This window comes from Antechinus flavipes, chromosome 1 (genome assembly GCF_016432865.1).
Source record: "Antechinus flavipes isolate AdamAnt ecotype Samford, QLD, Australia chromosome 1, AdamAnt_v2, whole genome shotgun sequence".
Lineage (NCBI taxonomy): Eukaryota > Metazoa > Chordata > Mammalia > Dasyuromorphia > Dasyuridae > Antechinus > Antechinus flavipes.
In genome coordinates, this window is record NC_067398.1 from 502,588,651 (window position 1) to 502,606,326 (window position 17,676).

The 17,676-nt window shown below is 31.7% G+C and overlaps 1 protein-coding gene across 4 annotated transcripts in view; it reads right to left on the reverse strand.

Moving 5' to 3' along the window:
- DLGAP1 (DLG associated protein 1) overlaps positions 1-17,676 on the reverse strand; it is a 1,118,212-nt gene that overhangs the window by 949,242 nt on the left and 151,294 nt on the right. The gene's annotated exons all lie outside the window — the stretch shown is intronic.

The following is a 17,676-nucleotide window of genomic DNA, read 5'->3' on the forward strand; positions in this document are numbered from 1 at the left end:
GCTTCAAAGATCTATCCTTTCTCAATGTATATACTTGCTATATCATGATAGATTACTACTACTCCATCTCTTAGTCACTCCATCTCTCAACAGCTGAAAGGCTCAGAAGATAACTAGTGTCTTACATCAGAACAAGATGAGCTTCTATGGTTGAAAACAAATGATCCTAAATTGTCTAATTTCTATTAATGAGTCTCTTTGAATTTATTCAGTCTACTCTTTGATCAACAGAGAAACAGAATCTATTACCAGATTGACTTGAAACCTTTCTAGGTTAACCAAATCTTCCCAAGGTTAGAGTCTTTTAGTATAGTAGCTGCCCCTTTGGCAATCTAAGTGGAAGTGGCCAGTTAGGCAACAGCTCTTTTCTTGTTTTCTTTTATTCCTTTTTCCTTCTCTCCCCTCTGTCTGCATAAGATATCATACCCTTTTGCCAGTGCTTGGTTCAAAAGAGTGTAAATTTTGATCAATGAAACCTCACAAAAGATCTTGGGCTTGACTGACTGGGATCATGGCTTTCATTGATTGACCAATAATGAATCCCAGGTCAAGTACCACTTGATCATTGTTTGGACAAATAACAACAATAGAGAGTCCAGGGTACCTTTCATGTGACATTGAAACATAAGATAATGTTCTACTCTCCAATCATATCTTGATTTTTTTAAAACTGGTTTTGCTCTACTGGTTTCACTTCATCTCTATGTGAGTCCACATCATTGCTGTATAGGTCAGATTATAATTTTTAGAAAGGAAGACTAGCATGTGGATTTTTTTCTTTATAACAGCAAAACAATTAACTTTATTAATCCTTTTTTGACTACAATGAGCATTCCAGCAGGCTTATTGATGGCTTCCATAATTACTCCTAAGTGTTTCCCAAGTAGCATTGTATACCAAGAGCTTTTTAGGTTTTTCCCAAAAACAGAATTAGCATTTTGGCAATAATTCTGACAAGAATCACTTTTTAAAATTGCTTCTGTTTAAGTGATGCTCTCTGACACAGGAGTTCCAAAGTTATTCTAAGCCTTATATTCAATAATCTCTGGGAAGAGAAAGCTTAAATTTTTAGTTATTTACATAGTACATCAAGATGCAATTGACAGCTGACCGTAGTTTCTCTGTTCCTCATCCCAGAGGACTCTTTCAATTTTATCTAGGCTCTACTGCTGGGTTTGACACAGTGCATCAAAAGTCTTTTATTGACATTCCACTGTAGCTGACAAATTTCAAATGACCTGAAGTTGTGACACTTTCTCAGTAGAGTTATTACAACCACTTTAAGACTTAGTCTCATGTAGAGAAGAACAACAATAATGTAATCGGAGTCTTCCAATAGTCTGTGACCTCTATGAGATTAATAGTTTCAAGGGTTTTTTTTCCTCTTTCACAAAATATGATATCTTCAAGGTCTCTTGCTCTTACATTGAGCAAATGTGCTTTAAAACAATTTTATCCAAAACTTCAGTACCTCTTACTATTACTTTTCAATAATAATTATTTTAATATTTCAGCAATATGTGATTTTGCAATTTGGAGTCTATATCATGTAAGAAGAAAATGTAAATATCATTCTGGGGAAAATAAAGCATGTGGTATATGGAGTACTAGCTATAGAGCCAGGCAACCTAAGTTTTTGCTCTGGGATATGCTGTATAACTGTGGGTAAGTTAGTTAGCCAAGGTTTAATTATAAGTTTACAGCAAATCACTGAACTTTTACAAACTGTAAAGGACATATGTCCTTGTTTCTCTCTTGATAAGGAATTAGATCTAAATGAATGGAAATTGGTTGGAGAGGATCTTTGTCAATTCTATGATAAAAATGGGCCTAACTCAATAATTAATACATATAATGTAATACAATTGGCTATAAGAAGTTATTTAAGTGATAGAATGATGAAAAGGAAAGTACAGGAGGAAGAAGTGCCAACTTTACTAGGTGAAAAGGAGGATGAATCAGATGAGAATGGAGTTAATTACAATTCTGAGTATGATACTTCACAGCAGGAGGAATTAGGTGATTCCACATCTCATGACCCTCCCCCCACAATTAACCTTTCATGGGTGGAACAAGGGGGGGGGGAGAGACAGAAACACAGTCAGCTTCTCCTGTAAAGCAGAATTTGACAAGATTAGAAAAAGCATTAATTAAAACAAAAAATGAAGGAGAAGATTTTATAAATGCATATCCTGTGATTGAAGAGCTCAACTCCTCAGGTCAAAAAGAGAGAAAATACACTCCTTTTAATTTGGGAAAAATTGAATCCTACATAATTCATGAAACTCCGAAAGCCACAATAAATTTTGTCCCGGTTCAAGACATGTTTTAGTGATGGATTTCCAGTCATTCAGGGTTAAGATTTCATAAGACAAATTATCCAGTAACATCTTCACATAAGATGATGTAGCCCCATAAAGAGTGCAACCCTTTTTCAAACAACATTTATATACCATAACTTATTCAACCATTCCCTACCTGATGGGCACCCACTCAAGGAACCATCCAGTTCCTTGCCACTACAAAAATGTCTGCTACAAACATTTTCGCACATGTGCATCCTTTTCTCTTTTTTATGATCTCTGGTATACAGATCCAGTAGAGACACTGCTGGATCAAAGGGTATGGATAGTTTGATAGCCTTTGGACATAACATATTCTAATGGAGAAAGAAGTCCAGAAAATTGCAAAAGCCCATGGAATATCATTCTTCTATAAGAAAAGATCAGCAGGATGATCTCAGAAAACCCTGTTGAGACTTACATGAATTGATGCTAAGTGAAATGAGTAGAACCAAGGAACATTGTTCATAGCAACACCAAGATTATACAATCATTAATTCTGGTGGACATGATTCTTTTGAATTACATGGTGATTCAGGCCAATTCCAATAAACTTGTGATGGAGAGAGCCACATGTCTCCAGAGAGAGGATTATGGGAAATGAATGTGGAGCACAACATGAAATTTTCACCTTTTTGTTGTTGGTTGCTAGCTTTTTCTTTCTTTCTCATGTGTTTTCCATTTTGATCTGATTTTTCTTTTACAGTATGATAAATGTGGAAATACATAAAGAAGAATTGCATATGTTTAATATATTGGATTACTTGCTGTTTAAGAGAGGGGGATGGTAGAAGGGAGGGAGAAAAAATTTTAACACAAAGTTTTGCAAGGGTGAATTCTGAAAACTATCTTTGCATATATTTTGAAAATAAAAACTCATTATTTAAAAAAATAATATAAGTTCTTTAAGGTCAGAAAATATCATTATTTCCTCTCATATTTCTATCATTGGAGGCTATCATATTGCCAAGCACAAATCCAACATAATAGATAAATCCTTGGTTAACTTGATTAGAAACAAGAAAGAAACAAATCCAAATCACCAGCAATCAAAATGAAAAGGGGGAACTTACCAACAATGACAAAGAAATTAAAGCAATAATTAGGAGTTGTTTTGCCCAACTGTATAACAGCAAGTCTGACAATCTAATTGAAATGGATGAATATGTACAAAAATATATATTTCCCAGATTATTTTAGAAAAAGAAATTGAACGAGCCATTAATGTACTCCTTAAGAAGAAATCTCCAGGGCCAGACATATTCACAAATGAATTATACCAAACATTTAAAGAATAATTTATTCCAATACTATGTAAACTATTTGGAAAAATAGGTATAAAGGAGTCTTGCCAAATTCTTTCTATAACATATATATGGTACTGATACCTAAACTAAGAAGAGCCAAAAGAGAGAAAGAAAATTACAAATGTATTTCCTTAATGGATATTAATGTGAAAATTTTAAATAACACATTAGCAAAGAGATTATAGCAATTTATCAGCAGGATAATACACTATGGCCAAGTGGGATTTATAGCAGGAATGCAGGTCTGGTTCAATATCAGAAAAACTGTAATCATAATCAACCATATTAATAATAAAACCAACAAAAGTCAAATGATATTCTCAATAGATGCAAAAAAAAAAAAAGCTTTTGACAAAATAGAGCATCCATTCCTATGTAAGAACATTAGAAAGCATAGGGATAAAAGGAGCTTTCCTTAAAACAATAAGCAATATCTATCTAAAACTATCTAAAACAGCAAGTATTATGTCTAATGGAGAGAAGCTGAATGCATTCCCAATAAAATCAAGAGTCAAATAAGGATGCTCATTATCACCACTATTGATTATATACTTAGAGAACCCTAAAAAATCATCCAAAAACCTGCCAGAAACAATTAATAGCTTTAGCAAAGTTGCAGGATATAAAATAAACCCACATAAATCATCAGCATTTCTATATATTACTGGTGAAGCCCAGCAGCAAGAGATGGAAAGAGAAATTACATTTAAAATTACTGTAGACAAAATAAAATACTTAGGGGTCTATCTAACAGGACAAATCTAAGAACTATATGAATATAATTACAAAACATTTCTCACACAAATAAAGTCAGATCTAAACAAATGAAAAAATATTAATTGTTCATGGGTAGGCCTAGCTAATATAATAAAAAATGACAATTCTGCCTAAATTGGTCTACTTGTTCAGTGGCATGCCAAACAAACTGCCCAAAATTATTTTATAGAACTAGAAAAATTATAACAAAATTCATCTGGAAGAATAAAAGGTCGAGAGTATCAAAGGAATTAATGAAAAAAATACAAAGGATAGTAGTTTAGCAATACCCCATGTAAAACTATATTATAAAGCAGCAGTCATCAAAATTACTTGGTACTGGCTAATGGATAGAGTGGTGGATCAGTGTAATATATTAGATACACATAGCATAATAATAAGATTACAGTAATATAGTATTTGATAAACCCCCAAACTCAAATTTCTGGGATACAAACTCACTATTTCACAAAATTTGCTGGCAATTTGTCAGCAAAATATGTCAGAAACTTCGCATAGACCTATATCTTACACTCCATACCAAAATAAGATCAAAAAGGGTACATGATTTGTGCATGATGGGTGATATCATAACCAATTCAAGAGAGCAAGGAATAATCTCCCTATCAGATCATTGAAAAAGGGAGTTATTTATGACCAAAGAAAAAACAGAAAACATTATGAAAGGCAGAATGGACAACTTTGATTACATTAAATTAAAAAGATTTTTCACAAACAAAACCAATAAAAACAAGATTAAAACAATGTACAAAGCTGGGGAAAATCTTTACAACTAATTCTTCTAATAAAGGTCTCATTTCTAAAATATATAAAGAATAGTGTCAAATTTATAAGAATATAAATTATTCCCAATTGATAAATGGTCAATGGATATGAACAATTTTTAGATGATGAAATTAAAGCCATTTATAGTCATATGAAGAAATGGTCCAAATCACTATTGATTAGAGAAATGCAAACTAAAACCAACTCTGAGGTACCACCTCACACATCTCAGATTGGCTAAGATGACAGGAAAAGATAATGATAATTGTTGGAAGTGATGTTGGTGGAGTTATGAAATGATCTAACTCTTCTAGAGAATAATCTGCAACTATGCTCAAAGGGCTATATGTAATTAGGCTCATAAAGAGGGAAAAGGACCCACATATGCAAAAATGTTTGTAGTAGCTCTTTTTGGGGATAGCAAAAAATTGGAAAGTGAGTGGAAGCCCATCAGTTGGGAAATGGTTGAACAAGCTGTGGTACATGAAGTCATTTTTCTATAAAAAATTATGAACAGTCTGATTTAAAAGGGCCTGGAAAGATTTACATGAACTGATGTTTAGTGAAACAAGCAGAACCAAGAATACATTGCACAAAATAACAGCAAGAATGTGTGATCAATTATGAAAGACTTGGTTCTTTTCAGTGATTCTACGATCCAAGACAATCCCAACAGACTTCGGATAGTAAATGCCATCTGCATCCAGGAAAAAAAAAAAAAACAACAACACAAAAAAACAAAAACAAAAAAAAAACCCACTATGGAGATTGAATGTAAATCAACACATGCTATGATTACTTCTTGTTTTTTTTTTTTTCTCCCATGATTTTTCTATTGTTCTGATCTTTGTCTCCCAACATGATTCATAAAGCAATGTATAAAAAAGCAGCCTTCCCTTTTCATAAACAAAGAATTATCTTCCAGAGTGGAATGTGACATGTTTCATTGAACACAATCAGACTATATTATGATTGATTCAACTGTGTTCAGGAAATGTGATTATTTTGTAAAGGAGTAAATTATGTCTTTGTTGAATATGCCTGTTATAGCAAAACAATCTATCAATAAATTTAAAAAAATAAATGAATAACTTAAAATGTTTAATGGGTTATAAGGAGTATCCTGAAGAAAATATTCAATTCATCAAGCTCACAAAACTGTGCTTCCTGAAAGAGGTGAGGCTCAATAAGTACTTTTCATGTTAGAAGTAAAGTTAATTAGCAAATGGGAAGATCAGTCATCAGCAAATAAGCACTTATGAAGTACTACATGGTAGCCACTGTATTAAAATCTGGGGTTACAAAGAAATGTTAAAAAAAAAAGATACTCACCTCTAGGAGCTCACATTCAAATGGAAAAGACAAACATGTATTTAACTGGGTATGTGCATAATATGGACTGGGTATATGATAGATAATCTCAAAAGGGAAGAGATAAGCAGGATGGGTGATGGGGAAATGTCTCTATTTAGAAGGTGAGTTTTAAACTAAATCAGCAAGAAATTCAGAGAAACAAAAAGGTGGAGGCAAAGAAGAAAAAGCAGCTGTGCAAAGCCACAGAGTTTGGAGATGAAGTGCTGTGAGTGGGAAATAAAAGCAGACTGATGTACCAATATATGATTTTACTATAGAAAAAAACAAGGGGTTCAACAAAAAGTCAGTAATCAAAAAAAAATTTCACAGTTGAAAAGAAAAGTAAAGAAGGGGTTAAACAGATATAAAATGAGGGAAAAAAACAAGGGATTCTGGCAGAGGCCTTGAAAAAGAAAATAAATGAAAAAATTTATGTAAAGGTTGTTTTTTGTCAGAACATAATTGCTCAAGGATATTTAAAAAAAAATAGAAGAGCATATATATACTCTGGACCTCAATGGAGAAGATTGGAGGCTAAAAGAAAAAATTATAGAGCATGAACTGAGACAAAGAAGGAAAGTAAATTGCTTCCAATTTGTACATTAAGCTTTGATGACACCAAGAATAATGAATATATAGATAGGCCTTTCAACTTTTGCTCTAATTTTTAACAACTTAGAATTGAATTCATTGAAAAAACATTCATATGGATGTTCATATTCATAACTATCAAAATTAGATATTATAAATAAAAAATATGATAAGTGGTTTTTAAAAAGTAAAAAAAATAAAAAAGGTAAACACATTTTAGCATATTAAATATATGACAAATTATTGTTTGTTGTGGTTATTGAGTTATTTTTCAGTGATATCTGATTCTCCCCCTCTCCCCATTTGTTTTTTTTTTGTCTTTGCAAAGATACTAGAGTGGCTTGCCATTTCTTTCTTCAGCTCATTTTACAGATGTGTAAACTGAGACAAATTAAGTGATTTGCCAACAAGTTTGAATTTAAGTCTTCTTGATTACAGGCTCAGCATTCTATCCACCCCACTATCTAGATGCTCCTAAATTACAGTATTGATTATAAAAACAGAAGTTACTTCTGAACATTAAATGGTTCTTCAGGGACCTAGTTGCCAGGAGATACCTATAATGTGAAAGTGAAATATTTTTTAAGTAAGCAGTTGGCACATAGATCAAAAATATTATTAATTCTAAAACCTACTTTTTATTTTCTTTGTACTCTATAGTAAACATTTTATATTTATTTATAATACCCATTTAATAAAATATTACAATAGTTTTTTTAGTTAACAACCATGTTTTTATTAAACGATCTTGAAAAAGTAGTCAGAGTTCTCAAAAATTTGGAAAGTTAAAGCTGACTCTTCACTGTCAAAATTATTTAGATATTTTGATAGTTCTTTATTTATTTTTCGTTGTTACCACATAAAATATTTCACCTTTATTATGCCCTTCTCTGGGGGAAATTTATTTAAAGGATGTTTCAAATTGAAACATATTACAGCATTTCTTGACAATGTATTGCTTTTAAGATCTTAGTCTAAATGATTTACCTTGCACACTGCCAAAATGATATAGATATTTCCTTATCTTGCTCAATTCAATTTGTGGGAAAATATGCTACCAAATTGGTGTTGGATCTGGATCTGTTACCCAGTTTCCTAATATAAATAATGTCAATAATAAAGGAAAGATTTTGAATTTATAAAAAAGGGCTAATTCATCTACAACTATGGTTTTCTTTCAATCAGTTTCAGCCATGTCCAAATTTTCATGGCCTTATCTGATGTTTTCTTGGCAAAGACACTGGAATGGAATCATTTCCTTCTCTAATTCATTTTACAGGTGGGAAAACTGAAGTAGACAGGATTAATTGACCTGCTCAGGGTCACACAGCCAGTAAGCATCTAACACTAACTTTGAGCTCAGGAAGATGGGTCTTCCTGACCTCAGAATGACAGAATAATAGTTGAAGGCTTTGGCAGCATGGATGGATGTTCCCAAGATGGATAATTTGAATAGAGTTCCCCGATTTTCCTTAACTGTCTGTGAGGCTCATTCACTTTGAAAGATAAATGCATTAAGGATTCAAAAGCACATTTCACTCATTTCTTGAAGCTATATTCCAAAGGTCAATATAGTGCCAATTATATAGGTCATAATTCAAACATTAAGCATTCATAATAATTATATGAAATCTGAAAGCAAGACAATCTCATGGGTAAGACAAATTGACCTTTTCCTTTTTTTATTAATATTAAAATTTCATGGGGTCATCCAAGAAATTTCTCTTTCAGTAAAATCAAAATAAAATAAAGAAAAACAAAACCCAAACCAACCTAATATACATTCTCAAGTCTTCTCCACTCCTTCACATTGTATTTGCCAAAAAGTAATGAAAACTGTGTTAATGAATTGAAGGAGCATTTTCTTCGCTGACCTAAATTATAAAGGAATAGCTTTAAGACCATCCAGGAAACTAATTTCAAATACTGATTAAGTCTAGTGCATATTATAACTAGTTCTTCAGAAGAAGCAATATAGATGCATAACTGAAGCTGCCACGAGCCAATTACACAAGCATTAGCTGTCACATCAATTTTGAAACCTTTTTTTAAAAATATCTTTTTGGTCAGTGTCAAATCTTAGATTCATTCTATGAAATGTTTCTGGTAGTCAAAAATACTCACTCGTTGTTACTTTCCAATCATTTAAAATTCTATGACACATGAATAGTTCATCTTTAACAAGTTTTCATTATTTATTTTTCATTCAAAATACCAAGAATTTAGTTACTCTTTCTCTAATAAACACTTTAAAATGTTAGCAGTTTGCCAAGAAAAGCCAATTTTTCAATATTTTATTGACCAAGAGTGCACCTAAATGGGGTAAATTAACTCCTTCATTAATCTAGATGCTTCTCAACAAATCATTACTCCAATATTTAGTTACTGGTAAAGTTAGTTAATTCAAATAAGTGCCTCTATCTCACTCATTCTCATTATTCGCTCATCTTGAGTCCCTTATTAAATTAGCAAAGACACTTTACTTTTTCATTATTCCTTCCCCATAAAAAAAAAAAGCTCAGACTACTTTCTAATGAATCTTTCTAATAATTATAGCATCCTCACGAAAGATGATATTCTGTGAACAAATTTCAATGCTTTTAGCTTTTAACAGCAAATTATATTTACAATGAAATAAAGTCCCCATCATGACTGTATTTTGCAAATATTATTGCAAAAACTACTGACCAACACTGGAAAAAAATAAGAAAAGTAACAACCTATTTGCAATGAGCAAATTACATAAGTTTTATGTGTGAAGAATAATATAACATTTAAGGTTTCATTTTATGTAGCATATTTTGTAACAATATTGTTATATTTCAATTATTATTTATCTCTATGTCAAAAGATAATTTGGGGAATGAATAGTAAATTCGAACTTATCCTTCTTACTAGAAATCTAGAGCAACAATTTTTGAACTTTTAAATCTCAGGATTTCCTTAAACTTTTAAAAACTAAGGAACCCAAAAAGCGTTGATTTAGCTACATTTGTCATATTATAACTTAAAATATAAATTAAAATATATTTGTTTGCTAATTTATCTAAAATACCAACAATTATTTACTTGCTGACATAAATAACATATTTTATGAAATAATTATTTTCCAAAACATAAAAAATATAAAAATGACATTGTTTTGCATATTTTAAATAATTCCTTTAATATTTTTGTAGTAGAAAGTTGATTTTTTATATCTAAATTGAAATTATTTCAATTTTAAAAATTGGCTTCATACAGTTATGAAAAGGGAGAAGCATTTTATAGGCAAATAATGTTGTGGTATTATTATTAAAATAATTTTGACCTCATGAAAATCTAAAAAGATATTGGTATTGGTGACCTTCATAGGTTTATAGATAATACTTTGAGAATATTGACTGAGGGCAATAAGTACTTGTAACAGGCAAAAAAATCACACGATATTTATAGAAGTATAGAATTGGTACACTGGCATTTTAGTATCACATGCTCCTTATTCTGTTGCCTTTGAAACAGAGACTTCTCTGACCATCACCCAATGGGGTAGATTTTTCATTGGAGATTATTGTATCTGGGTTTGCTAATTGCCACATGAGTATATGATGTTATATCTGTTATATAGCTACTAATGTTTAGAAACTGTTAGTTTTCCATGAAATACATAGGTATAATTTAGATTATGAACTATCTTGGCCACTATGGCCACAATCACAGATAGTAATTGTCAGCAACTATTGCTAGAGATAACCCCACAGGGACAAATTACATATCCTAGAGTCCTGGAGCAGAGGTGGGAAATGGAGCATAAGTGAGAGAGGAAAAGTCTCCAAATCAGCAGCTATTTAATATTTTATCAGTCATTAGACAGGAAGGAATATCTCAAGCCACCTTCTATTACTTTGGGTAGAGTTCTAGGTCCAGAACTAGAGTCCTAGAAATACACCTCTTCTTTTATTACTTTCCCAAAAGCTTTGGATGAATATAATTTGGGAATGTCCTATTGTCATACTGATGAATTGGGAGTCAAGAACATGTTATGGAAGATTTCAAGTATGTGACTCCATAGAGAGTACCTGACATTTTCTCTTACTTTTTCCTTATATTCAATAAACTATGTGAACACACTATGGTGGGTGCCTGGATGCTATGTTTATATAATTTCATAACCAGAAAAAAGGAAAGATTAGGGATATGAAAGTTTAGATTTCATATTTTCAACATTTTGAGCAATTTTCCATATCATTCTCATTTCATAGTTAGTCTAGCAGCTTGAAGTTGTGCATTGTGACAGTAAGCAAGCAGATTAGTCATTTCCAGGCTGAATTCCCTTAGGTGACCAGGTGTGATGTGATTGCCTTTTGGGAGGCTTTCCTTTGAGTGTGCCAGAAAAGAACGGAGGTAGCTAAAGGGATGGCAGCTTAATAAGAAGAAAGTCAGCTGGTGTAAAACTCAGATATTTATATACCCTGACTGGATAATTAATATATCACTTTGCTGTCATCCTAGAAACTTAAGGAAGACAGCAAATGAATCTATTTGGATTGCTGAACAAAATCATAGATCTTTATAGGCCACAAGTGGAACAACAAGATATACTTATCATGATCATGATAATGATTATAATACTAATAATAATCATAATCACAATAGCTAGGATTTATATAGTACTTTAATGTTTAGAAAGCTTTTAACAAATATCTCACTTTAACCCCACTATTATTGTGATAGTATTTTTCCCATTTCATAGATGAGGAAACTGAGGCAAATAGCAGTTAAATAAGTTGGTATTTATATAGGATTACACAGCACTATACAATAAATGTCTGATATCAGATTTGAACGGTCTTATTATATGTCTAATTTTAGCATTACACTAGTTTCTCGATTTAAGTGTCATATTTTTTCTCCCTATCTTTACTAGATAAGAAAAGGCAAATATAGTTAAGTAAAGTCAGTCAGAAAGCATTTAAAAAGCACCTCTTTTTTTGTCAGTCACTGCACAAAAACAGGATTTAGTGACTTGCCCAGGTCACAAAGTTTGTAACTGTCTAAGGATAGATTTTAACTTGAGAAGATGAGTTTCCTGATACCTGGCTGAATACTTAGTACTCTCTGTACTAATTGTTAAGGATACAAACAAAAATAAAATACACTCCTTCATCTCAAGGCACTCATATCCAATGAGAGAGATAACACCTATGTGCTAACTATGTATAGTTTAAAGTGGAAATGATCGGCAAAGACACTAGACCTAAATGATAGAATAGTAAGGCTTGGGGTCAGGCAGAATAATATCAATTCAATGATGTCTCATACATTCAATAAGCTTATCCAATCTCTTTGAACTTAAGGTAGCTGCCCAAAACTTTCTTACTAAGAAGTTATTAGAGGAGTGATTTTCCAAAATAGCCTTCTATGATTTGAAAAAAAATTACAGATTGCAGTATTGCCTTATTTTGGCTTAAGACATTACCTAAGGTGATAATTAATACATTATAAACCACATGTAAATGTAAAATAAACAGAAACCTATTTTTTTTAACAGGGGTAGAGTGTGGCTGTCATTTATCATTGTTCCAGGGGCAGCTAGATGGTCAAGTGGAGGGTAGCTATGGTCAAGTGGATAACATAGCCCTAGAGTCAGGAGGACCTGAGTTCAAATTTGACCTCAGACACTTAACACTAAGTAACTGTGTGACCCCAGGCAAGTCACTTAACCCCAATTGCTTCCCTCAATAATAATAATAAAAATTAAACAGTGTGGAATTCATGTGAGGAGAGGTGGGCTATAAATTAGTTTGTCATGCTAGTTTTGACCAAGAAATGTATGTCACTGATAATCAAGATATATATTAGATCAGTATTGATAAAATGGCTGCCTTAGTTTCAATTAACAGTACATATTTTAAATATGTAAATTGCCACTCATCCCATCTTCCAAAGAAAGAACAGGAATGAGTGAATGACAGCTAGGCTATAAAGAAAACAGACCTGATTTGCATATTCAAAAGATGGAATGCTATTTGAAATGAAAGCAATTCTCTAATCTGTGCTTATAAGATATACATTTTTGATAGCTATCTATAACTTTGAAGAAGAATGCCAAATATAGTTGGTGGTACTGGATTCAAACTCATAACCCTGGCCTCATTAGGTTTATAGTTTAATTAAGTAATCACAAATATGTAAATTTAATTCATAGCTCTTCCCTGTTTGGACTGATTCTTAATTGCGCAGCAACACACCCTTGATTTCACAACTTCTCCCAGGTAACTGTCTACTTTGATAAGGTCTACTGCAGAAAACAAGGACTGTTATACAATGTAATAAACACTTTCAGGTTATATGCCTAATATACTCTCTTTGGATTGGGAAAGTGATATTTTACCGAATTATTAATGATATTCATTTTTTCCCTGTTATCAGTTTACCCAAGGTGTGGTTTTGATTTTACTAGTCATATATCCACTTAAAAATTACATTTCCTTTAGGATTTAACCATATGACCAATTCTCTCCTACACTACTTCAAAGGACAAAATAGAACAATGTTAACTTATTTTGTGATGCAATGGAAAAAGACATTGGACTTAGAGGCTGAAGGTCTAGATAAATTGTACATTAGTATAGACACAGTTTCTTTATCTATAAAGCTAATTTCAATTTAATTAAATTTTATTTTTAAAATCAACACATATTTTTTCTCTCCTTCACACAACTTGCCATTACAAAAGGAAAAAAAAAGAAAAAGAAGCTTCATTCAACTGATATTCATAGTTAAACAAAACAAATCAGCACATTGTCCATAAAAATGTATGTCCTATTCTGCATATAAGTCCATCATCAAAAGCATTCTTTTTCATCAATCCTCTAGAATTGTGGTTGATTATTATGTTGATCATAATTCTCCAAAGTTGTTCATTTCTACAATGTTGTGATGAGTTGTTCTCCTGGTTCTTCTTAGTTTCCTCTGCATCAATTCGTATAAATCTTTCTAAGTTTCTCTAAAACTATCTCATCATTTGTCACCATGGCTTATCTGGCCCATTCTCCAGTAGTTGAGTACTCCCCTAGGTATTTGCCCTGACAAAAATGCTGCTATAAATACATTTATATGTTTGTGGTCTTTTCTTGTTCTTTTAATATCTTTGGGTATAGGACTAGTAGTGTTATCACTGTATCAGAAGGTATACACAATGTAGTAACATTAGAGATATAGTTCTAAATTAGTCTATGGAATTATAGTTATTTTTCTACCAACAGTGAATTAATAGTTGTTTTCCCATAACCCCTCCATCATTTGTCATTTTCTGTTTTCATCAGCTTTGCCAATTATGGGTGTGAGGTAAAACTTCTGAAGGGATTTTATTTGCATTCCTCTAATTAAGAGTCATACATCTATTTGGAGTTTGATTTATGATCATTTTGGTGATTGTTACTTTATGGTACCATATAAGATATGGTAATGGCAAGTTCTCCTTCCTTCCTACTTTTCTCCATTATTTTCTTTGATTTAGATCTTCAGCAAAGTTGTAGGATGTAAAATAAATCTACATAAATTATCATCATTTCTCTATTTTCCAATATAACTCAGCTGGAAGAGATAGAGAAATTATATTATAATGACAGAATGTAGAAAACACACTACCAAGAGACACACAGGAACTATATGAGTACAAGTATAAAACATCCTTTACTGAAATAAAGACAGAGTTAGATCTCTGGGGAAATAAATATCTTTAAAAATTTTAATAGCTTTTTTTATTTTCAAAACACATGCAAAGATAAGTTTTTTAACATTAACCCTTGCAAAACCTTGTGTTCCAATTTTTTCTATTTACCATCCCTGTCCCTTAGACAGGAAAGAATTCAATATAGGTTAAATATGTACAGTTCTTCTAAACACATTTCCAATTTATCATGCTGTACAAGAAAAATTAGATCAAAAAGGGAAAAATAAGAAAGGAAAAAAAAAGCATGCAAACAACAAGAAAAAAGGTGAAAATACTATGTTATGATCCATATTCAGTTTCTATTATCCTTTTTCTGGATGTAGATGACTCTACCAAAAATCTATTGAAATTGACCTGGATGACCTCATTTTTAAAAAGAGTCAAACTGGAGAAATATTAATTGCTTATGGTAGTCCAATCAAGATAATTTTTTAAAATGAATTTTTTACCTATTTCAATTTGCTTATTTAGTGACATTACTCAATCACCAAATTATTTCTTCATACTATTACAAAAATAATGACAAAATTCATCAGGAAGAAAAAAGGTTATACATTTCAATTTAATATGAAATGGTTTATTCAGGGCATACTATAAATATTAAAATTACAAAGTACTTGTTCTCAGGTAGTTTATATTCCATAGGGAAAATTACATGTATATAAATATATTTAAATAGGTTATAAAAATGTCTTCATGCTAATTTAAGGGAGAGGTACCAGCAGCTGAGCAGCAGCAAGGAAGGTTTCATGAAGGATGTGCAAGTACAGAGAATGGAAGACATACTGTTTTGGTAGAATTGGATTATACATATGTGTATGTTTGCATATATAATTAAAATATGATAAATCAAGAATTGATGATATCTCCTATTTGCGAACTCAAATGAAGGATGTTGTGCCTGGAAAGAAATAAGTTAAAGTGTAGAAAATACCTTGACAAAAATATACTGAATTCTATTTTTAACATGTAGATTTTGAAATGCCTTTGGGCTATCCAGTTAGAAACTTCCAAAGTTTTGACAAGAAAATCCTCCATGCAGAAGGTTTAATGCTTCTTTTGGTTCTTCTTTTCATGTGAGAACATATAATTTGGATCATAAATCTCTTTTGCCTCAGTCATAATGACTAAAATCAGCTTACTTTTAGAATCACACATGTACTTAATAATGTCTTTTCTACCCATTTCTTGAGTATGAGGTTTGGTAATTTTTTTTTTTTAGTAATCATTTTCTTAGTCAAACCATGTATCTTCCTATTATCTTTAGAGTTATTTGTATATAAAATTCTCCTAGATCTTTGTGTTCTATTCTTTTATGTGATTCAGTTACACCATGAGAATACTAGTGCCAGTAATGTGGCAAACTGTTTGAGGATCACTAAAATAAAAAGATGTTATTTGTTGTTCTGTTTTTCCCTAGAGTGGATTTTCTGACTGAATGTCTAGTGTCTCTCAGCAAGAAAGAAGCCACAGTAATGCTAAGTACAAGCCTTTTATTCCGCAGTTGAGCTCTGGCTCTCTGCCTCATTCCTACATTTTAACATCTATTTCCAAGAAACCCAATTTCAGGTCTTCCAGTGACCTGGACATGACATCAATTCACACAGACTTCTTTCTCTGATAAAAACGACAAAGGAGTGGGAAACTTCACTGAGAATGTGAAAGGTAAAAGAGAGAGGATAAAAGAACAAACTTGTTAAGGATACAGGAGAACAAAATATTCTCTCCAGAGAGGAAACCGGAGAGATAAAATTATTGATTCTTTGACCTTCATTTGGCTTTCAATGTTACTTAAAGTAAATGCACATGCATTTTTATTTAAATAAGATAATTCTCATATTCCATAGAAAAATAAATGACTCACCACTATATTAAAAAACATTACCCTTTCCTCTTTCAGTATTCCAAGCATATTCATTATCCTTGTTGCTTCTCTTTTTAATTACAAAAGTTGTAATCTTTTACTCTTCTGCAATTTTTATAGATATAAATCTCTTTCCATTAGAAATAAAAATGATGGCAAGATAACTTAGACATTAATGTTCCTGGTTATACGTAAAATTATGAACTCGACAGACTGTGTTTGATGTTCCAGATGTATCACATTTTTTTCTGCTACTTTTATCCCCAAGGCACTGTTTCATGGTCCTCTCAGAGACACCGTAAAGAAAGGAGGCATCTTTGTTATCCTTCGGGGGTATTTACATAGCTTCAGATTATTAACTAGCTTGGCTTATTTGCCTTTCTTAGAATACTGAGTCTTTGTTTGTTTTTCTTATTTTAGGGTCAGAAGGTGGCACAGATGTAGTTGGTGATGAGTAAGGAACTATTTTAAAGAATGTAATTCTTTGACACTTATAGGATTAAAGATCTTGAACTATCTTTGTGGATTAGTACCTGGGAGTGTTGTTTGACAAGAATCACTTTATTAATTTAATGTGCCTCCAAGTTTAAAATGTACAGGAAAAAAAGAAGTTGAATAGTAAGTGTTTGAAAGTGATGAGAAAGGCATACAATAAAAGTATTTTCATTTTTAAATCGGGTGTAAGTTGGATATATAAGCATGAGGCTATTAGCTAAATGTAATAACAGGCTCTTGGATAGAAATATATTGGATATGACAAAGGCTGTGAAATATATATTCCTGAAATTTTTTGTTGATAATCAAGGGGACTTTAATGTGAAAATGGGTTAAAAGTTGAAGCTAAATAAACAAAATGTATTAAAAAATACATGTGAATAAGAATACAGATGAGTTTGCTCAATAACTCAAATAAAATATTAAAAATGAGGAACAATAAGCAATTACTTCAGACACTGTATG